Source organism: Dryobates pubescens, chromosome 6 (assembly GCF_014839835.1).
Source record: "Dryobates pubescens isolate bDryPub1 chromosome 6, bDryPub1.pri, whole genome shotgun sequence".
NCBI lineage: Eukaryota > Metazoa > Chordata > Aves > Piciformes > Picidae > Dryobates > Dryobates pubescens.
The window spans coordinates 13,569,167-13,593,793 of NC_071617.1; the positions used below are offsets into that span (position 1 = coordinate 13,569,167).

General features: G+C 43.2%; 1 protein-coding gene across 8 annotated transcripts in view; it reads right to left on the reverse strand.

The window, feature by feature from the left end:
- The window catches only part of MAP7 (microtubule associated protein 7), a 138,073-nt gene that overhangs the window by 66,163 nt on the left and 47,283 nt on the right, over positions 1-24,627 (reverse strand). The window lies entirely within an intron of this gene.

Sequence of the window (24,627 nt, forward strand, 5' to 3'; positions counted from 1 at the left end):
ATCTTGTTCAGGACTCCATGTGCTTTGCCCTAAGATTATTCTAAAGCACTGCTTTCAGGGCACAAAATTTACACTGCAGCCAGCACTACCTTTGCTTTTGTAAGCTCTCATGCACACATAGGTAACAGCAAAGCAAGAGTCCTTCAAAACAAGATAGCAAGAGAATTCTTACTTTCAGCTAACACATGCTGTACAACCCTGCTGAGAAGCATGGAGGTGGATCAAGCAGAGAAATCCAAACACAAAAGCTTGAACACAAAACCAAACCATCTCCTTCTCTCATTACTGAAATCCATTTGTACATACTGCTGATAATAGCTGTATCTGGGATCATTATGCTGACATCTGAAGGGTGTAGAAACACTAGAACTAAGCATCACTACTTTATTCATATAAAATATCTCCTGCTTTTCTTCTCCTCTGCAACGATTTAACATGTCCCTTCCCTGCAGGAAGGGTTGCTGCTGGCCTCCACAGACCATTCTGAAGCAGACTTCATCCTTTAAAAATCTTGTTGCAGAGCCCTTCCTGCACAGTGGTTGCGCTGTCCTGGTAGCCAGCAGATGCTCCCCCTGAGCAGCTGCTGAGGGCAGGAACAAAGCACTGTAAGAAAAGTCTGCTCTCAGTCACTATGGACAAAGAGCTTCCCAGTGTCTCCAGGAAGGCTGGGAGGCTTAGAGCAGTGCTGGAGGTGAGCTTGGAAATGAAGACTTTTTAAAGCACAATGAGATGGGAAAACAACGAAAGCAAATTACATCCTGGGCTGCATCAAAAGACGTGTTGCCAGCAGATCCAGAGAGGTGATTCTACCACTTTGCTCTGGTGAGACCTCACCTGCAGTACTGTGTACAGGTCTGGAGCCCTCAATATAATAAGGACATGGACCTGATGGAGAGGGTCCAGAGGATGGCCACAAAAATAATCAGGGGGTTGGAGCACCTCTGCAACAAGAACAGACTGAAGGGAACTGGGGTTGCTCAGCCTAGAGAAGAGGAAGCTTCAGGGAGACCTGATAGCAGCCTTCCAGTACTTGAAAGAGGCCTACAAGAAGGATGGAGAGAGACTGTTTACAAAGATCTGCAGGGACAGGACGAGGGGCAATGGCTTCAAACTAGAGAAGGACAGATTTAGATTGGATATCAGGAAGAAGTTCTTTACTATAAGGGTGGTGAAACACTGGAACAGGTTGCCCAGGGAGGTGGTTGAGGCCCCTTCCCTGGAGATATTCAAGGTAAGACTCGATGAGGCCCTGGGCAACCTGATCTTGTTGAGGATGTCCCTGCTGACTACAGGAAGATTGGACAAGATGACCTCTGGAAGTTCCTTCTGGCCTGGACCATTCTATGATTCATTCTATGATTCTATGAAGCATGGGACCACTGTAAGACTGAGTGAAAGGTTGCAGGAGACAAGGAGAGAATCAGAGGATCCCAATAGGGAGGGAGGCCTGTATGCAATTAGAAGAATCTTTGTCACAAGGGATGGGAGCTTTTTAGGACACTTACAGTGCACTGGCTCTAGGGGAAGAGTATACAGATAGGAACAACTGAAGTGTCAGGATGGAAAGCCTACACTTTGCTTACTGTCAAGACACCTCCATTCCATCCAAAAAAACCCCCAAGGTCTCTTAAAAGTCCTAGTTCATAGAGAAACACCAGAAAGATTTCTCTGAACAGAGCTATCACTTCAGAAGAAAAACAGAAATATCTAAAACACATCCTCAAGCTTCTTAATTTAAATGCTTCAGGAAACTGTTAGCAGAATGGGCATGGTTATCACAGAATCACATAATGTTAGGGTTTGTAAGGGACCTTGAAAGATTATTTAGTCCAATCCCCCTGCCAGAGCAGGTTACACAGGAACACATCCAGGAAGGTTTTGAATGTCTCCAGAGGAGGCTCAGCAGCCTCTCTGGGCAGCCTTTTCCAGTGTTCTGTCACCCCCACAGTGAACAAAAACCATTTTTTAAGTTTATGTGGAATCTCCTAAGCTCCAAATTGCACCCATTGTCCCTTGTCCTGTCATTACACATCACACAGGCCCTTCACATATTTATAAACATTAATGAGGTCACCCCTCAGTCTCCTCTTCTGCAAGCTCAAGAGACCCAGCCTTTCCCCATAAGGGAGAAGTTCCACTCCCCTAATCATCTTTGTGGCTCTGCATTGAACTTTTTCAAGCAGTTCCCTGTGATCCTTCTTGAACTGAGGGGCCCAGAACTGGACACAATATTCCAGATGTGGCCTCATCAGGGCAGAGTAGAGGGGGAGGAGAACCTCTTTCAACCTACTAACCCTTCTAATACACCCCAGGATGCCATCAGCTTTCTTGGCCACAAGGGCATATTGCTGGCTCATGGTCATCCTGTCCACCAGGACACACTGGTCCTTGATGTATTTCATTAAATTTCGCCCTGCCCAACTCTCCAGCCTGTCCAAGTATCCTTCTGGTGTGTCAGCCACTCCTCCCAGTTTTGTGTCATCAGCAAACTTGCTGACAGTGCTCTCTGTTCCCTCATCCAGGTCATTGATGAATATACTGAATAGTACTGATCCCAGTACTGACCCCTGAGGGACTATACTAGTTACAGGCCTCCAGCTAGACTCTAACCACAAGTCTCTGACTTTGTTCCTTCAGCCAGTTCAACATCCACCTCACTACCTGATCATCCAGACCACACTTCCTCAGTTTAGCTGCAAGGATGCTGTGGGAGACAGTGTCAAATGCTTTACTGAAATCAAGATAAACCACATCTACCATCATCTATCCACTTGGTTATGCCCTCAGAAAAGGCTATCAGGTTGCTTAAATATGACTTCCCCTTGGTAAAACCATATTGATTGCTCCCAATAACCTTCCTATCCTTGATCTGCCTAGAGACAGCACCAAGGATAGGTTTCTCCATCACCTTTCTGGGGATGGAGATAAGGCTGACCAGTCTAGACTTACCTGGGTCCTCCTTCCTGCCCTTTTTGAAGACTGGAGTGACATTTGCTTTCCTCCTGCCCTCAGGCACCTCTCCTATTCCCCATAACTTACCAAAGGGAGAGAGACCTAGCAATGACTTCTGCCAACTTCCTCAGCACCCACAGGTGAATCCCATCAGGACCCATGGATTTATGGATGTCCAGATTGCTTGTCTGATCCAACCCAGTCCTCATCAACCAAGGCAAACTCCTCCTTTATCCTGACTTGCTCTAGGGCCTCAGAGGCCCCATTAAAGCTCCAGTCAAACCCCTTTTGTAACAAAATGTTCCAATCAGCAACACTGATAAAAATACTCTAAAATATTTACAAGGTGCTGCCCATTACTACAGCAGTGATGCAGCAAGCACTGTAATGTGTGTGAATTCTCTAAAGGCTTAGATCTAATGCACTCCAGTGATTTAGAACTAGGATCTAGACTCCACTTTATTCTTTCAAAATGAATGTGTCTAGTTTTGGTTTGAAGTCAACACTAAGATGCTCTTGTTAAGGCAACTAGGTCAAAAAGAACTGTTGAGGAAACTAGGGTGAAGCAAAGAGTATTTCCAGACTATAGACTAGTCCATTATTTAGTGCAGGTAAGCTGAGTCTTTCATAGGTCAGGTTTTTGAAATAGTCATTATTAGCTCAAAAAGTCTAAATAGCAGTGCTCACAGAGTACATTGGCAAGTTAGGAGTTTGAGTCAGAGAAGTGGACAAGAGCAAAGGGCGAAAGCTGGAGCACAGGAGGCTCCACATGAACGTAAGGAAAAACTTTTTCACTGTGAGGGTAACAAAACACTGAAACAGGCTGCCCAGAGGGGTTGTGGAGTCTTCTTCTCTGGAGACATGCAAAACCTGCCTGGATGCATTCCTGCGTGGCCTACTCTAGCTAATCCTGCTCTGTCAGGGAGTTAGATTAGATGATCTTTCGAGGACCCTTCCAACCCCTAATGTTTTGTGATTCTGTGAGTGACAAAATATCCGTTTCATTCGTCCCCACTGAAACAGTAAAGCAAAGCAAAGTTCGTGCCTTATTTAATCACACCTCTGTATTAGTTTCACATTAACATATTTTCTATTCTTAAATACATCTTTTCATACTTCCAACACTGTGGAATTTAAGTGCCTGGTTTGCAAATATAAACAATTCCAATATTATTACACATTAAAAAAAGACATCAGCTGCAGTGATGATCCCAATTTAATTTTGCTCTGGCACTTATCATAGAAGTCTACCATCAGAGCTGTCACATGAAGCACTGTCACAAATGTTCTTCATTGCTGGTGTCCTTGCTGAGCTAAGCACAAATGAAAATTCATCAGCATTAGTGTTTACAGCTCACAGAACAGTGTAAGAATTCCCATTGTTTTCATTGTACTATAGACTGGGAAGATAAACAGATGATTTTAAATTGTCACAGCTAATTCAGCATTAAACTGCAACACACTAAAACCAGAAGCATACACCAAATTCTCTGGAAACAATCCAGACATCAAACTGGATGATGCAAATCACTACAGGGACACAGGTTGGAGGGTTGTTTTGTTGTTTTTTTTTTTTTTTATTATTAAAATTGCATAACTGCTCTGTTGATCTTTATAAAAGATTGCTTTTGGCTGACTATGTTTAAAAAGCATTGCATCCTAAAATATTAAATAACATAGAAGAACATACCAAACTGAGCGCCTTTGTAGGGAGAGCCCTTATGCTACTTAGGCTGTTAAAGGTGATAAACAAAAAAACAATGACTACCACAGCATTGACAAAAAAGCTGACACTCACATTATCTCCTCCAGATAATTACATTGCAGCATCTTACTGCAGTATAAACCAACATAAAAGGACCACAGGGAAAAAAGGACCCTCTTTTCTGCTGAATATTCTGTGCCGTGAAGATAGCTCTGCAGCTGACCAGGAGGCTGGCAAGCTCACCCAGATACAGAGAGGACAAGCAAACTGAAGCTTTTTAATTACACAACACCAAAATAAAAGCTGAAATACCATTACCTGAGGGCATGCAGGGCAACTTTAGTTCCAGACACCCATCATTTTGTGCTGTGCAGCCTGTTTCAGGCCATGTGCTCTTCAAGCACCACCGAGATTGGGGAATATGCAACCAGTAGCAAGTATTTTGCAACCACCTTGCTCAAGGGTAAAACATTGTCAAGCCGAGGTGCAAGAGTACCAGCTGCCTGTCCTCCTCAGGTTTCTGACTGATGCAGGCAGCATTTAATACCACAATGTCAGGCAGATCCTCACATTCAGTGTGTGTCAGTGTACTGTTGTAGCAGTTGTACGTGGAAGGTCACCTCGAAGAGTGTGAAATGGAGCACCTGTACATTTTTCTAGATGAAAAACTTCTGGATTTCAACTAGAGAGCTTGCTCCAAGCTGTGAAGTAATTCTTCTGAATATTTCCATTTCACAATGAAGCTTATACCTGCCACTGAGAACTGGAGAACTAGGCACAGGCTAGCCTGCTTTCAATATCACACTGATCCCAAGGTCAGATTGCTCAAGCTGAGGAGAGCAACTTGAGTATTCATTATTCAATATCCTTGTTCAGAGGGCACAATGATCAAAGCAGACTGCAGCCTTTGAGTTCTGCAAAAACACAGATAGCAGCTGCAGTACAGTGAAGTCAATGTGGGGATGGAAAGAAGGGGAAAATGGATACTTGGCTATACATTGCTGTATTAAGTAATTTGATCTTGGGATCCAAACATTTTTTAAAACAATGCAATCTCTTTGGTCTCAGTTTTGCAACAAGAGAAGTTTATGATTTCTCCCCATAAAGGTAAGAAGTAAAATAAAGCTTTGTTTTGAGGCAATATGTATTTTTAACTGAAAAGTCCCCAAATGAACAGTATCCACTGAATAATTTAGGAGACTCACACAGCTCTCAGACCAGCACAGTGCTTCCTTCTTGCCAGTCCACTGACATACACAAGCCATCACACCCCTTCTCAGTGCTGTGCCCATCCACGCTTTCCTTTAAACTCTCAACTCTTTCCAGATTTGCTCAGGCTACATGAGTCTAACAGGATTTAATGCCATGTGCAATGAGGTTCCCAGCTACCATCCCAGTGACTTCACATTTGAGATACAGAGCAGGCCTGGAATGGTGGCACTCCTGCCATGGAAACACAGTGATTATTCAAAAGCAAGGCAAAACTGGTTTTATGTCTCAGAGTGATTAATACCTTTCTACAGTAACAGTGATTCTGTTGCCATATGGGGCCATCCACACATGCATACACACACCATATTCAGGTGAAGGCTCAGTATGCCCTGTGTAAGAATAAACACTTGTTATCTTTGTTGACATTTCAGTCTGCTGAGTTTTACTCTTAACAGGTAAACTTTACTTCATGAAAGCAAGGTGAGGTTCTAGAACTGCTTTTTTTCTCCAAGGAGTAAAATCAGATAGGTACTGGCCTTTGGGGCATTATACAGAAAAGTAGCTTATTTTTCTGCTTTAATTATCTTCCTCTTCTGTGCAACTGCAGGTGCACTTTAAATACTGGGGTGCTTCTAGCATTTCCCTATGCAAGAAGGGCTGCCAAGTGGTTCAGGAAAGCATAAAACACTGCACAAATAAAGCAATACGAAATTTATAAGCAGAAGAAAGTTAGCTCAAAAATAAGCCTACTCCCTTTCAAAGTCTTTCTGGTTGAGTTACTCTGCATTGTCACCTTACACAACTATGCAAGTGACACCTCCAGCACCACAGCTCTCCCAGTGCATTACTTTTAGAGCACATTAAACCAGCTCCGTGACCTTCTGGGTACCTCCAACCACTTTGTTTCCACAGAGCTCCTACCAGCAGTACAGCAGCTCTCACTGGATTCCAAATCATTAGCCTGCCATATGAAGGACAATTCCCTCACTCCCTGTTAAAAGACATCTACAATAAAGCTTAAGAGATTTCCATTACCTAAGATTTTCCCTCCTCAGCTTTCAATGACTTTAAATTCAGACTCACTGTTATCTGCTGAACTAAGTGGACTCCTGGCCATCATCCCATAACTGCTTTAAACCATCTTCAGTCTCACCCTTTGCTTTTATGAAGAAAACTGGGTTGCAGGAGAAACTCTGTTGAATTACCTCATTTGAGAAAGAACAAATGGGGGCCTATTGCAAGGAGAGAAACAGCCTCTAGATTTAGTGGCTATTTCATTTTACAGTTAGCAATAACAGAAAGACATTTACAAAGACAGAGCAGTCACTTGAGTTTGAAAGTGTTCTGTCCCAAAGAAACTGCTCTGCACAAGCTCTGACAACTACTTTACTGAGCTTTTATCAAATCTTTTATGAAAGAATCAGTAAAAATAAGGATTTTCAAAACACAAAAAGGAGAACACAAGGCGGGGGGGGAAAGAAGTAGAAGTATTAAGGCTTACAGAGATCCATGCAATGGAGCATGGGGTAAAATTGGCTATAATTTGTATAGAAGCGGAGATTTCTTCATGATGCAGTACCATGACCTTGTTTGCTGTGAAAAAGTTCACTGCCGTGTGGGTTCCATCTCCTGACTCAGCACCTTGAGGCATCACAGGCACTCAAAGTAGGAGAGCCTTGTCAACACCAGAATCCAACACAGGAGCTCTTCTTAGCTGAAGAGCCAGGCTGAACATTGCACCACACAGATTTATGTCTGGGACATCTGCTGGGATTCCTCTTCCCTTGAGAGGTGAATTCTAGACCACCCACAAGGTAGCGGGACCAATAAATGTAACATAGGTAACCATTTCTCTGCTGCAGTTTCCTGGGCAAAGCTCTGCAGCTTATAAATTTTGCAGACACTCAGAGTGTCTCTGTATCTCAGAGTGTCCTTCCAGCCTTAGAAAAATAATACATTAATAATGCTTGCCAGCCACTACAGTAACAACAACTTCCCAACTAAAAGCTGCAAAAAGATTCACAGAAGCCTGGCTTTGTTTACATAGCTTGCTCTGTGCAGACAATTATTTCTCAGTTAGAACCACAAAGGCTGAATGCTATTATTCAGCAGTTAAGTTCCTGGATGCACACATTTGAGCTATTACTCTAATCAAAGGTACACTCACCTGAGGAAACCCAGGCCCCTACTTCAGTAGAAGGGGTGCTGTATCTACTTAGAGCAAAAGAAACACTCCATTTTCTAATTCTTCTACTGTTCATTATATAAAAGAGATATCCTGTTACTGTAAGTTAAATAAAGCAAGCATTTAATGTGGTACAAAATGCATATATTCAGAAAGAGCAAAGCAAAAAAGGACTATTTCCTACCATTTCTGGGCAGGGAACAAAGCTGACACGCTGACTTAAGAAAATGTATTTCTGTTGCATGATTTATCCTTAATCACTTTAGTCACTGTCAAAAATAAAAACCATGCCAGGGCTACACTGTCATATTTAAGGAGGCATAAGACAAATACAACTACTACCAGCCAAAAGCTCAACTAAATTCTCAAGACATCATTTACTGGAAAAGTTTTCTTCCAAAGCAAGTATCACAGGAAGCTGAAAAACTTTATTTTCAGTTTAGGGACCCGTTCTTTACTGATACGCAGCTGCCAGGAAACAGGGCTTCCTGAGGGGTAAGATATTGCTTGGCATAAGGGTAGCAGACTCTAATAGGTAATTACAACACTGCATACGCAGAACTGATGCCACACAAACAAGCTTAATTATTTCTGAGCTCCATGCCTTTGGAAATGCTATATAAATTAAGTTATATTAAGTTATGTATTTGAACATGAAGGTACTCACATGCAATCTTTAAATACCACTAACATTTACTTTTATTATCTTTTTATTATGAACTCATCAAATGCTTACTGGAGCTCTTTGGCTTTTGTGTTACAAGAATAATTCATCACTCCAGGTGTGCCAGCAAAGCCAAAGCATATTTTTCCCTGAGGATCTTATGATGAGTGTCAGACTTACCTTTCTATGCTCCCTCACCCCTTCCCACCCCCCAGCTGCCTTCCCCATCCCACTGTGCATAAAGTTTTTAAAAACCAAAATTTCTCCATAGAATTTCTATGGACAGTTAATTTCTCTTAGACACAGTCACAGACTACTACTGACAGGGCAATGCCTGCCCTAACTGCAGTATTATGATAGCTCTTTACATGTCATAAAAGCATAAATCACTCCAATTCCATGCAGGTTTTTATTTATTTCCATAAGCATTGGTGTCATTGGCTTTCCAGGTACCTGCTTGTTAGCTGTCTCGGTGAATGCATTGCCTGTCTGCCATAATCTGCAGCTCTTGGCCTTCAGAGACATAACTTTCACTTTACTCCCTCTCCAGTCTTCAGGGAACCCTTTTGTCTCTGACTGAATAGCTTTTATTTTAAGCACATTCCACGATTTCAAATAATAGTCTGAAGGATGCAGCCGTGTAATAGCTTTAGTGCTCCCCCCCAAGCCCTTTCCCCTCCCACCTCCTCCCTCCCCTCTCACCAAGAGATAAGACAGGGAGTTAAAAAAGGGGCAGGGATTTTTTCCCACTTGACTTACACAGAGTATTTACTCCTCCACTACAAAAGTATCAGGTTACATCAGAGTATATATGAAACAGAAAGAAAGGGAAAGGGAAAATACCACCCAGAAACCCTGAAAGCAAGAGAAAGACACCTGCACACTTGGGACTTGGAAAGTAAGAGAGGGACCCAGAATCCCCTCTCCAGGATGGTAATGCCCTACAGTCATAAAATGCCAAATTAATGATTTCTGGTAGTGGGGAATATAAGTCTTTTCAAACCACCACATGCAGTATTCCTTGACAATTTAGTCTTCTAGAGAAATAACAGGTAAGATATTAACAATAGGTTGCTACAGAAAATAAATGAAAATAAAACAAAAAAACCCAACACTTGTTAGTCTGCTTTCCTAACAGAAGCAACAAAACTCTTACCTCATCCCACTGCTTTTAGTCTGGTATACATGAACAGCCTGTCTACCAGATCAAAGCAGGTGTTAAAGTATTATTGTCACTGGATTTGGGGCCTTAGTTGCATGGGGAAAACCCACTACCATTGTACTCCTTGGACTGTGTCTAACAAACAGAACAAAGTCTTAGGGTAAGTGTTAAACTTGTCCCTTTGTTCTGCACTCCTAATTTTTAATTGTTTGATAAGGATGACAGGGTACAATAGGTAGTGTAAAACATCTGACTAAGCACCACATCATACAGTAATGAAATCTATTTAACACCGTGTTTTAAGTACTCGGGAAGAAAAACAAAACAAAACCAACACACACCCAAACCAACAAACTCCTAAGTGATTTTACACCAAAACTCTCAAGTGCCCAGTATTATGCACTAATTTCACTCACTCTTGATATTCAGACTTGTACAAATCTTTGTATTTGGACCAATGTTTCTGGTAATTAAACCACAAACTGTTTCAAATCCGGGAAAGTTTTTAGACACTGACCCAGAAAAAAAATTGCAATGAAGTTTCCATTAAGCTGCATCTTACTGCTGGGACAGATCAAAGCCTAACTTCATACACAATGGTTTAGCCTTGCTGATGAAGCTATTAACTTCCAAGAGCATAATTACACATTAATTATTTGATTGTATGCACATGGGTAGGTTATATCAGACCAAGAGGCACGAACAAATCTTACTTCAAAATTTCCTAACTTTTCAAGTGATTGAATTTCAAACCTTAAAGGTTAACACAGAGCTTGCATTATTTACTGACATACATTGGTCACCAAAAATTAAAACCATGCCAGCATAAAAAAAAACAACCACCCAACAAACAGGTAAATTTACACACCACCACCCTCTACCCCCCAAAAATCAAAACAGTTCAGGAAATCTCAATGCTTTATTTTCTGGGATAACAGATATTCATTTGGCAGATTTACCACCCTGCCACTAGATGGGGAGAACAACATGTTTTGCAAATATTTTCCATTCCTCTCCATTAGCTGTACTGCTGCCCTGTCCCTTTTAAACCATATCCTTTGCTCCTTCCCTGATCTTGCATCTCCACACCTCTCAGGTACTGCCTCAATCTCCTTCTCTTATTCCTGATCCTGCTACCCTACAACTCTCTTCTGCCTTTGTACTTTCTACCTTTGCAGTTTTTTGTCTGGCACTATTCCCACCCAAACACCAGATCACTTTTCCTGCACACCCAGCAGCAGTTACCTGGGCATCACAGGAGAGCAAACTTCTGTGCTCAGTATTGGTGAGCTTGGTGCCAGAGCAGTCTGCAGAGACAGGAATCGGCCAGGGAAAGAAAGTCCCAGTCAGCCCTGGGAGCTCCGGGGAGGAGCGTGCTCGCTCATTCCATGGGGATGGTGAATCATGCGAACACTGATGAGCCCAAAGCATTTCAGAGGAAAGGCTGCTGCCTCAGTTCAGGGGGAAAAAAAGCCCAAAAAACAACAAAGCCACCCAAAACACACACACACACACAAAAAAAAAAGACAGAAATATAGCATTCAAGTGCTGAATGCATACCCATGAGGCATGGACTAACCGTGACTTTTTATGTGGCTAATTTGGATGGCTTTTCATAAGGACAGAAGGCAGTGTAGCTCTATAGCCAATTTCATATTGTTCCTGGTTTCAAATAACTCCTTTGAAGCATGGTGGCCTTAACCTATCCCTGTGAGACTGATATTAAGATTTTTTAAAGAAGCAAAAGGCTCCGTTACTTTCCCATGTCTAATTCTTCAGAAATTGGTCCATTTGCTGAAGATGAACAAAACCAAAAAACAGGAGGTAGAGAACCTGACAAGAGAGAAACAGAGGCTGAACCATTTAAATCTAGCAAAGTTATAAAGAGATTGAAACAAACCTCTTTTAATGGGAAATGTTATGCAACCTTAATTATTTGCCATCTGCCTTGTAAAATTCAAATCAAGCATAAGAAGGATAAAATGCTCACTTGGGGTTATTTTATTATGTAAAACATCTTGGTTTTACCACATCACTGAACTGTTTCATGGAACTGCAGCTCTCTAATTCATAGTAGCTTCCTCTTTGTTGTGGATAGAGGGAAAAAAAAGAATTTAGACCTCTAAGCCATACACTTTGCAGCAGCCTAACCATGGCAAACTGGTACCAACAATGAAAGAAATACCACTCTTTGTGACAGCAGAACTAAACATTTAATTTCATGAAAGTTGTTTGAATTTGCCCCTAGAAACAATGAGAACATGTTAGCAATATTGTACACAGTAGCTGAGTCCCTGCCTTTAAAGATTAAATGTTTTATGAGAGTTGTTTCACAAGGATTGACAGACTAGACTGTGCCATACCACGTGTAACTCTGGAACTTCTGAAAGAACACATTCTTGCTGCTAATTATTTTGTTTGGTGGACAAAACAACTGGCAAATAAGGGAGAATAGAACAGAACAGAACAGAACAGAACAGAACAGAACAGAATAGAATAGAATAGATCAGGTTGGAAGAGACCTTCAAGATCATTGCATCCAACCTATCACCCAGCACTATCTAATCAACTAAACCATGGCACCAAGTACCCCATCAAGTCTCCTCCTAAACACATCCAATGATGGTGACTCCACCACCTCCCCAGGCAGCCCATTCCCATGGTCAATCACTCTCTCTATAAAGAATTTCTTCCTAACATCCAGCCTAAACCTCCCCTGGTGCAGCTTGAGACTGTGTCCTCTTGTTACGGTGTTGGTTGCCCAGGGGAAGAGACCACCCCCTGCCTGTTTACAACGTCCGTTCAGGTAGTTACAGAGAGCAATAAGGTCTCCCTTGAGCCTCCTCTTCTCCAGGCTAACTCATAGGGCTTGTGTTCCAGACCCCTCACCAACTTTGTTGCCCTTCCTTGGACATGTTCCAGCAAGTCAACATCCTTCCTAAACTGAGGGGCCCAGAACTGGACACAGGACTCAAGGTGTGGCCTAACCAGTGCAGTGTACAGGGGCAGAATGACCTCCCTGCTCCTGCCGGCCACACTGTTCCTGATACAAGCCAGGATGCCATTGGCCTTCTTGGCCACCTGGGCACACTGCTGGCTCATGTTTAGCCAGCTGTCAATCAGTACCCCCAGGTCCCTCTCTGCCTGGTCACTCTCCAGCCACTCTGACCCCAGCCTGTAGCACTGCATGGGGTTGTTGTGGCCAATGTGCAGAACCCAGCACTTGGATGTGTTAAATCTCATACCATTGGATTCTGCCCATCTGCCCAGCCTGTCGAGGTCCCTCTGTAGAGCCCTTCTACCCTCTAACAAATCAACTCCTGCCCCCAGCTTGGTGTCATCTGCAAATTTACTGATGATGGACTCAATGCCCTCATCCAGATCATCACTAAATATATTAAAGAGCATGGGGCCCAGTACTGATCCCTGGGGGACACCACTAGTGACTGGCTGCCAGCTGGATGTGGCACCATTCACCATCACTCTCTGGGCTCAGCCCTCCAGCTAGTTCCTAACCCAATGCAGAGCGCTCCTGTCCAAGCCACAGGCTGACAGCTTGTTTGTTGCTAGTGACTTCACTATATCACCATGATACTTCAAAATCCAATCTATTACTCTGTAATGTGCATTTAATATTCCAATTCAGCACAGAAAAAAGAAGCCTCATATAAAAACATACACATTACATACATGGTGCAGAAAAAGAGAAAAGAGATGAGTAGCACAATGCTGAATTCATACCATCTGACTCCACACAGCAATACATTGTTCACCGTGTTTGTGTCATATTTCTGAAAGCTCACTCAGCCTGCACCAACACCTGCTAGCCACTGCTAACACATGCAATAACTTCAGACAGGGTAACCAGGCTTCCTCTCTTTGTCATATACATAGAATACATATACATAGAATAAACCAGGTTGGAAGAGACCTTCAAGATCATCGCGTCCAACCCATCAACCAATCCAACACCACCCAAACAACTAACCCACGGCACCAAGCACCCCATCAAGTCTTCTCCTGAAAACCTCCAGTGATGGCGACTCCACCACCTCCCCAGGCAGCCCATTCCAATGGGCAATCACTCTTTCTGTATAGAACTTTTTTCTAACATCCAGCCTGAACCTCCCCTGGTGCAGCCTGAGACTGTGTCCTCTTGTTCTGGTACTGCTTGCCTGGGAGAAGAGACCAACTTCTGTCTGTCTACAACCTCCCTTCAGGTAGTTGTAGAGAGTAATAAGGTCACCCCTGAATCTCCTCCTCTCCAGGCTAAGCAACCCCAGCTCCCTCAGCCTCTCCTTGTAGGGCTTATGTTCCAAACCCCTCACCAACTTTGTTGCTCTTCTCTGGACTCGTTCCAGCAAGTCAACCTCCTTCCTAAACTGAGGGGCCCAGAACTGGACACAGTACTCGAGGTGCGGCCTAACCAGTGCAGTGTACAGGGGCAGAATGACCTCCCTGCTCCTGCTGGCCACACTGTTCCTGATGCAGGCCAGGATGCCATTGGCCCTCTTAGCTGCCTGGGCACACTGCAGGCCCATGTTCAGTCTACCGTCAACCAGCACCCCCAGGTCCCTCTCAGCCTGACTGCTCTCCAGCCACTCTGGAGAGCACTTGGATGTGTTAAATCTCATGAGTAGAGTCATGAGTAGAGGCAATGGGGTGGAGAAGTGCTCAAGACTGATTCACCTCTATGCAAGTCACTCAAGCACTGTCCTCCAGCTCCTCCCTTTGCTCATGGAGACAGAGGTTGATAGGCTGGTTGCCAGAGCCATTAAGTTTTCTTGTGTGCAACCCCTGGACAGAATTGGCTGCATACCAACAATGCAATGGTTCTCACAATTTCCTGGCTTGACTAAATACTATAAAGTTTTTGCTCATATGCAAGACATATACCAGGTTTGGTTACACAGAACTTGGGGCCCTACAGATGCCCTGCTGGCATCAGGCCAAGTGCCAACTGCTTCCCAGGCTCCCTGTATTACGCTGGTGGAAATTACTTGTAAGGATGGAAGTGGCTTTACCAGGCTACTCTTCAAGCCTTGCTCTTTTGATTGCATTCTGTAGGGAGACAAAGACTCATCAAGCCTGCTTTAATACTTCATCAAATTATTTTTCATTACACAGAACTACAATACAGAGACAAAATGACTCAACTTCATAAGATTAAAAACTAGCAAACTCCTACTTAAATTAAGACAAGGCTTTGGTAATGAAGAAGTCTCACCAATTGCAAATAGCTCCACAGCAGGGTTCATAACATATCTCCAGTTGCAAGGAACCCATAAGGATCATCAAGTCCAGCTCTGAAATCCAGTCCCATAGAAGACTGTATTCTGAAGTCCAAAGATAAGCACACTTTTTCTCCTTTTCTGTTGTTTCAAAACCATCCAGATACTAACAATGCTTTCCATCATTCTGCCAGTCTTCCACAATGAACCAAAGCTTGAATAATTTGCTATGCTGAGTATCACCCTGAGAGCAGAGCATTAATTTCTTACAACCATGCTCCATAAATCTACTCAGAGAGTCCCCATCCTCCTGTTGATCCAGATTGCAGTTGTTCATGTCCTGCACCTGCCTATCTTTCAGCCAAACCCCTATTTCTGTGTTCATCACTGTTACACTATCCAACCAGATTTGGCTACTTGTGCTACAAGTGAAAAATTACTTTTTCCAGAGCAGACATCGTATGTTGCCATTCTGTCAGGACAACCCTTCTTGGTAAACTCTGATCTCATCCATTTCATCCATGCAAGTGCAGCATTTTCCACAGGTCTGGCCACTTAGTCGCTCACCACTACGGAGGTTCCAGGCTACAGGAAGATTAAAGCTCTATGGACTGTGACTAAAATAACCTGTGTCACCTTCATGGTTTATCTTCATTCACACAATGGTCATTTCAAAGTTGATGGATTGCTTTGAAACGGTCACACAGGGTACTGCTGTGTAAGTGATCACCACACTCCACCACTCCTTAAGCAGCACAGCCAGACAACTCCAGAACATCACTGTCCAATGCTCTGAACAATTAGGATTCATATCACAGCGATAAACAGATGTCATAATAACAAGAAGCAATCCGGTTTTGTCCAAAATGCTTTAAAATATTCATTCCAAAACCATTAGTTCCACAACCAGGAGTGCCAACTACCTTACTTTCATTAGTGCTTACCTACTGCTGTGCCAGTTTTGTAGTTAAAAAACAAACACCAAAACAAACTTTTCAGCACTTTTTATTTCCAATAAGCATTTTCCTTGCTTTTAATAGAACATCGGTGCCAGAAGCTGATGAGACAAACGCTCTCTAAAACCCAAGTTTGCAAGACAACAGTTTAAATGTGCCCTCAACCTTTATATCATCCACCAGCTCTTCTTTGTGAGTAACAGATCCAGCAGAACACATCTGCCAGTCAGTTCATGGATCACCTGCATCGAGAATTGTTCTGAAATGTACTGAATTCATCTCCTGATTTCTAGCACTCTGCTGCATTGCCCTTCCAGAAAAGTGGTTAAGAAACACCCAGGCAGTGGTGACTGCTTGACTGTGAATCTATCTTCAGCTGTCTAAAGGCAGCAGCATAACTTGAAAGGCAAAAGAAGGAGGAGCTATCACAGAGGATAGCTGAAGAAAGAGCAAGGCGAGAAGAGGAGGAAGCTCGCAGGCAGGAAGCAGAACAGAAAAGAAAGGATGCGGAGGAGGAGCGGGAAAAGGAAGAGCGTCTGCGCCGACAGGCAGAAGAGAGAGAACAGAAGGAGAAAGAAGAGATGGAGCGCATTCAAAAACAGGTGTGCTCCCCTCTTGCAATTCCCATGCCAGTCTGGATGGCAGTGCAGTCAGGCTGAGAGGGACCTGGGGGTGCTGGTTGACGGTAGACTGAACATGAGCCTGCAGTGTGCCCAGGCAGCTAAGAGGGCCAATGGCATCCTGGCCTGCATCAGGAACAGTGTGGCCAGCAGGAGCAGGGAGGTCATTCTGCCCCTGTACACTGCACTGGTTAGGCCGCACCTCGAGTACTGTGTCCAGTTCTGGGCCCCTCAGTTTAGGAAGGATGTTGACTTGCTGGAACGAGTCCAGAGAAGAGCAACAAAGTTGGTGAGGGGTTTGGAACACAAGCCCTACAAGGAGAGGCTGAGGGAGCTGGGGTTGCTTAGCCTGGAGAAGAGGAGACTCAGGGGTGACCTTATTACTCTCTACAACTACCTGAAGGGAGGTTGTAGACAGACGAATGTTGGTCTCTTCTCCAAGGTGGCCAGTACCAGAACAAGAGGACACAGTCTCAGGCTGCACCAGGGGAGGTTCAGGCTAGATGTTAGGAAAAAGTTCTATACAGAAAGAGTGATTGCACATTGGAATGGGCTGCCTGGGGAGGTGGTGGAGTCGCCATCACTGGAGGTTTTCAGGAGAAGACTTGATGGGGTGCTTGGTGCTATGGGTTAGTTGTTTGGGTGGTGTTGGATTGGTTGATGGGTTGGACACAATGATCTTGAAGGTCTCTTCCAACCTGGTTTATTCTATGTATTCTAACATCCCGCTTCTCAGTCACGTCTGCAACGGACATGGACTGCAGCATCATCTGAGACCCTTATACACAAGATCTCTCCTGGCAGGTTACCTGCCCACAGCAAGCCTCCAATCGTTCAAGCCATTCTTTTATATAGAGAACAACCCCTTCTCTTTACTTGTCTACCATATTTTTTTCCCACAGTGAATTTAATGCCTCTGAAGGTTCTTCAGCTGCCAAGCCCAGGGGTGAATTCCCTCACATGGTGCATATTTACTCTGCTGCCCACAATCTGGTTCACAAGCCCAGAGAATGACAGCTGAGTGGGAAAATTGATATAATTCCTTTTAAATAGCTTAGGTTTGGAGTAGGTTAGGAAGGGATTGGGAACAGTTTTATTTCAGGGACTAGAAAGCAGAAAAAGAGCAATAACTTCATCTGAGATTGTAGGGAGAAAGTAAATTAATTGTCACCCAATATAAAAATGTTATTTTGTCTACATTTGAATTTACTTTGATGACACTAACAGTCTCACGAAACAGTGAGATCTGATCCTGAGCTGGGGCTTAATTTTGAGACCTTTTTTCCTTGAACAGAAGTCTCCCTGATTGCTGTTGATAAACCACGTGAAACAATATGAATTAAAGCAGTCCAGCTTTTTTTCCTGGCTTACCAGAAATTAACAACATTATTTTAATTCTGGTATTAGACTAGACCTGTGCAATTAGATTTTGCTAAACTTATGAAATTTATTTCCACTGGCAGGATGTGCACCACTTCAGACTTCTCCCCATAGCTGTGCTCAGTGTATACTGGAGTAAATTGATCTATTTTTAAGAGCAAAACAATATCATACCACCTTGAAAGAACAGTGGAGAGGGCAGACCACTTGACAGTTCCCTATTTGGAAGAAATTCAGGTAGTATGCTGAGTTACACACACCAGCAAGTATGATTATTTGAGAAGATTGCTCTAGTAATACTGTGAAAACAAAAAAGGCCTTCTAAGGGTTTATGTGATCTTCTCCTTGGAAGATTTAGTCTTATAGTTACATGACATGAACGTATCTGTGATGCTCTCAGACCTGTGCTAGAACAATAATCTTCTATGGATGTTCCAAGGAAATCTCTTACAGACACACTAGTGAGTCACTTGCTTAGGAGCTAACACTGTGACTGGCTTTGGAAATGGTTCTTCTTTCTGAACTTCTAATCTGGGATTAGATATTGTAATGATTAAGAGACTGTAAGCAACCTGGGAGGACACTGTACCCCAATTAGTCCACACATCACAGTGCTGCTGTGCGTCAGACTATGCAACATACTCAGTAGGAAGATAAATGGCTTATATATTTGCATAAGTTCAAATCTTCTCTACATAGTAGCAGCAATCAAAGCTCCTATCCTGCCAGAACTTCCTCTTACACAAACATAGATTTGTGGCCCTTGTCGAGGCCATAAGAGGCACAAACTACAGCACATTCACAGACTCTTACCAGAGTTGGATCTGAGTTGACTAAGGAATCTGTAACTGCTACAGAGCAGACTTATTCCAGGTCTGTCTGACAAAGCAGGAAGATAAGATAGGTCCCAGAGATACACAGAACAGATAATAGCTATAGACTCCTTGAACAGAAACAAAACACCTCTTTAATAATATAATAAAGAAAGTCCTAAATTTCCTAGTGTCTGCATGCTACTAAAGGACCAGTTACCACTTTTCCCCAGGAAAGCTTTTAAAATAAGTCTTGTGAGAGCTTAGCCTTCTAAGCACATGAAACACTGGACAAATAATTGGCTGTAGGGTAATATGTACATTTTTTTATATTTCTCCATAAAGCTACTTTCAAAAATATCTTGTATTGTTTGCACAGATACTTTGCATGCCTGCTGAGATCTGAAGCACACTGCCTCCCATGGATCATTACCTATTAACAATTCCTACCACAAAACATCCTAAATACAAAGAAGTGCTCAGGATATTCCATCCGACCCCCTGCCTCAGGATGCCCCTAATTCTGTTGTGAAGATATGACTGCCCTTTCCCTACAGCTGCAGCAGCCATAGGCAGCTCTGGCGGTTCTTGCTAAGAGGTGGCCACCCAGCCAACTGCATTCAAATTAACACCACCAAAAGGCAACACACCACCAAAATTCATTGTAACACAGCAGGCAGCCCAGGTTATCATGCTCCCTCCTACCCTTAAAAGCAAATGGTTCAAAATATTTGCATTTATATTCCTCTCCCTCCTTTTATGTAAGCCATGGAAGTGACCTGAAGTAATGAGCATGGGCTGATTAATTGCTGTATGTGTTCCCTTCTGCAGAGCTGAAAGGTCAGTTGGGGTAAAAGCAAAGGGTGACATGACATACAATACTCAACACTCCTGGTTTCAAACAGCCACCTTGTTCAATGAACCATACACAAATCAAGAAAGAGGAAAAATTTCTTTTCAATACATGTGCTCAGGCTTAAATAGACCAGCTGAGAAACAGTTGCTGAACTACTACACTCCAAAGATGGAGAAAAAAACCTTATGTAGGCCTCCTTCCCTGAGGCTAAGTGCCTAATGGCATATTAAACATGTAGACATCTTAGCACAGATTTCTAAGGTTTTCTCTACATTTGCATAACAGTTGGCAGCTCTCTCATCTGTAGTTGGGGTTTTTGTTTGGTTTGGTTGACTTTTTTTCCTGGTCTTCAGAAAGCCATCTGCAATGATGTACTTGCCTTTACAGTTTTGTTTGTGCAGATGTCCAACTGCATCTCCTCTAACTAACTGCCACAGCCACAGATATTATTAGTACACTGCTGGGTATGAGGCCAGGGATGTAAGAAACAGCAGCAACCATCCCAGAGTGGTTTAATCTGAGATTACATTTTAGAAATATGATTTCAATGTTTTCTGTGAAATGATTTTGTTATGTTATTGCTGTATTTGTTTGGTATTGAAATGTCAGACCTGCAAATGTATGTTTTCCAGAAAAAACTTCATGTCATGCTGATTGTGGACAAGCTGAAGCTCAGTGAGTTCCTAATACAGCAACACTAAGTTAAATCAGACAATTAAAAATTTTCAACCAACACATATTTCATTCTCCTACTTCCTTCTTTCCACAAGGTAGAGGAAATTTACTCCAGCAATCTAACAGAATTCACAGTATCACAGTATTACCAAGGTTGGAAGAGACCTCAAAGATCATCAAGTCCAACCTGTCACCACAGACCTCATGACTAGACCATGGCACCAAGTGCCACATCCAATCCCCTCTTGAACACCTCCAGGGATGGTGACTCCACCACCTCCCTGGGCAGCACATTCCAGTGGCGAATGACTCTCTCAGTGAAGAACTTTCTCCTCACGTCAAGCCTAAACCTCCCCTGGTGCAGCTTGAGACTGTGTCCTCTTGTTCTGGTGCTGGTTGCCTGGGAGAAGAGACCAACTCCCTCCTGGCTACAATCCCCCTTCAGGTAGTTGTAGACAGCAATAAGGTCTCCCCTGAGCCTTCTCTTCTCCAGGCTAAACAATCCCAGCTCCCTCAGCCTCTCCTCACAGGGCTGTGCTCAAGGCCTCTCACCAGCCTCGTTGCCCTTCTCTGGACACGTTCAAGTGTCTCAATGTCCTTCTTAAACTGAGGGGCCCAGAAGTGGACACAGTACTCAAGGTGTGGCCTAACCAGTGCAGAGTACAGGGGTACAATGACTTCCCTGCTCCTGCTGGCCACACTATTCTTGATACAGGCCAGGATGCCATTGGCCTTCTTGGCCACCTGGGCACACTGCTGGCTCATGTTTAGGCAGCTGTCAATCAGCACCCCCAGGTCCCTTTCTGTTTGGCAGAAACAGTCCCAAAAGCTAGCACCAAATCCATTCCTAGTTTTGTAACAAATGGTATCATATTCTGTCATGCCACAAAGCTAATTAAGAGCTTTCAATAAAGCACGGTTATACAAATCAGTTTTTCGAGGTGTATCATTATGGAATTCTTAAATCACTTCTTTCAGAGGCTGTAACAAGAGAAGGCATGTAGGCATGCACAGCTGGGTAGATTAAGCAATGTAAATATTAATTAAGGGAGCTGGAGAAGGGAAAGGAAATCATGCAATCCCTCTGCACAAGCCACTGCATGGTGAGAGGAAGCCTTTCTAAGGCAAAACCAAGTAGAAAGCAGAGGTCATGCTTGGGAAGGGGAAAAGAGAGGGTCAAAATTCTTTGTGCTGTTTCCTGTTCTCACCCTTTCCAGATCCCTCTCCATGCCCAGTAGACAGAAGCAGCAGTCTTTTACCAAAACGTGGTTGGAAGCTAATGCTAATACACACTCTACACTACACCAGCACCAAGAGGAATAGTGGTCATTGTATCAGCCAGCTGCAAGGCTGAAGCAGTGAGAACATAACCTCTATTTCCCTGTCTTGCTTTTAATTTATAGATGCTTCTGCTGTTGTAAATACACAAATGTCACTATGACTAGACAGAATAGGTAATCTTTGGCTTTTTTGTAAGTCATGGGTACACCACCCACTTCAGGCTGACAAACTGAATGAGGTCACACTAGCACACAGAAGGCTCTATAGCGTGCATGAATTTGCAAGCCCCTGGGAGTCTGGGGGCACAGTTTCACTGAGCAAAAAGAGCTTGTAACACGAGCTGCAAGGGTTGAGGTACCAGGCCTCCCTTGGCCACTATGTGAAAGCTGCAGGAAACACAGAAAAAGCTTAAGACCTATCCTTCACTTGGAGCTTCAAACCTCATTTACAGGTAATGCTTAGAGCTACCATTTTGATCTGGTGTAGTCCTATGGAATATTACCTTGGCTTCCAGGTATGCATTCAGGCTATTAAGATCTGCAGGACTAAGAGCTACATTTGCATTTTGTACAGCTGAGGGAAAACTTGGTTATGATTTAACTGAACAAAGTTGCTGGAATGCCCCCTCCAAATACGCCCTCACAAAACAACCAGTACTCATCTGTGTAAGCACACCTTAAAGCCATGGCACAAAGCAATAGTACACTTCATCATAAATACACTGTATTTTCCTCAGCTAAAACCACACAAGTAATCCATGACTGCAACAGCATCAAGTTATTTCAAAATAACCTACTTTCTAAACTATTCATCTGGCAGGCCCAGCAGCAATACTTCTTGTTCAGGACATTCCTAATGGATGTAACACATTCAAACCTTCTACTCCCTGTCCCTCTTAAAGTGCTCTTAGCTTGCTTTGCAGTTCAACGAAGTAGTCTATCTGAAGTAACATTAAGAAATTGAGAATAGAGGCATGTTACCAAGCTGAAAAGCTCTCTCAATAGGGTGAGTGGAGTGGGATGAAAAATCTGACTTCACCACATCACCAGCTTTTTAAAGATTAAATCTAGCATGTGTCAACATGCCTAACAGCAACCTGTCACTGAAGTCCAGAGAAACTCAGCTTTTCAACTGACTGCATCTACCAGATCAGCTCTCACCTCCTAGATGCCCTCTTAAGAATTTCCCAGATTTAACCTAAATTGTATCAAGAAGCAGAAATGCTCCAAGAAAAGTCTAAGAGATATTTTCACATGTGTAAGATCTGGTAAAGACACCACAGTTTAATGTATCATCAATGAGCTAGTTATTTATATGCTTGCTTTTTTCCAAGTGCTATTTGCAGGTATTAGAGCAGTAAACTAAGAACACTAAAGTAGGCTTTGCAGTAAGAGCCTTAGAAATATTAAATACTGTGAGCTACCAGCCTGAAGGACTTCTTCAGCTTTCAGTAAAGAATCTCCCTGACATCTCTCAAAAATGTTTTATATTCTAGTATACATTTTGTCCTTCAGCTTGCTAGGAAAGGCCTACACTGCATTATGACAACTAGGGGAGCATAAGGAAGTTTGGAATGCATCTCAAGATACCACATTAAATTTTTACATCCAAAAAACAGGCTTCACCACTCCATAGTTCAGGTCATTTTTAAAGCCTGCCATTACACTACTTAAGACTTCCCTGTTACATAATTTCAGCCCCTTGAGTGCTGCATTTGGCAACAAAAATGAGTAAGAAGGCAGGTGCAAATGCTTGAGTACTCCTATGGTGAACTGATGCAGAGGACAACAGGGGCACACAGGCATCCTCAGAGCAGCTGGGTAGTACCCATTGAGGCTATACCTGGGCTGTACTTTTCTTGTCACTGCCAAACACAACCTATTCTGTGAAATGTATGCATTTTATAGAGAGGTAGAAGAAGAGTTAGAATAGGGGTTTGTATTTGCTAAGTTTAAATGCATTTGGTGCAACAGAGATGTTAATCTGAGGAAAGACTGCTGTTTCTGCATCTAGTAGGCTCAAAATAATCTCTGTCAGCTGCTGGAATGCACCAGGGTTACATTTTAGCTACAAAGTGACTTAACTGTAAAAACTGAAAGGTTTGTAAAGACTTTAACCTTCCACTCCTTTGCCTCCTGTTATGATCAAGGGCAACAAGGCTGGTGAGAGTCCTTGAGCACAAGCCCTATGAGGAGAGGCTGAGGGAGCTGGGATTGTTTAGCCTGGAGAAGAGAAGGATCAGGGGTGACCTCATTGCCCTCTACAACTACCTGAAAGGTGGTTGTAGACAGGAAGGGGTTGGTCTCTTCTCCCAGGCAACCAGCGCCAGAACAAGGGGACACAGTCTCAAGCTGTGCCAGGGGAGGTTTAGACTCGAAGTGAGGAAAAAGTTCTTCACTGAGCGAGTCGTTTGTCATTGGAATGGGCTGCCCAGGGAGGTGGTGGAGTCGCCGTCCGTGGAGGTGTTCAAGGGGAGATTGGACGTGGCACTTGGTGCCATGGGCTAGTTGTGAGGTCTGTTGGGACAGGTTGGACTTGATGATCCTTGGAGTCTCTTCCAACCTTAGTTATACTGTGATACTGTGATCAAAAACATGCAGGAAGCAAGTACACTGAAATAGTCTGCCTTTCTTCTATTAATCAATTATTTCCCATTACCTGCACAAGAACACCAATGCTCTGTCACAATCTCTAGAGACATTAGTTTTATATATAAAAGAACCATCTGCAAAAAAAAAAACAACAAACCAACAACCCAAACAAAAAGATGGCACAAAAGCAAGCATGCTTTAGCTCTAGGTAAGACTAAGCCAATGTCTTCCTCCTCATCCCAGCCCTATCCCCCAAAGTGTGCCTGGGTTATCCTTACGTACAGGCAAACCAACAACTTCAGTTTGAATTGTGCCTTTAGTTAGGCAGCTCAAGTATTTACAGGA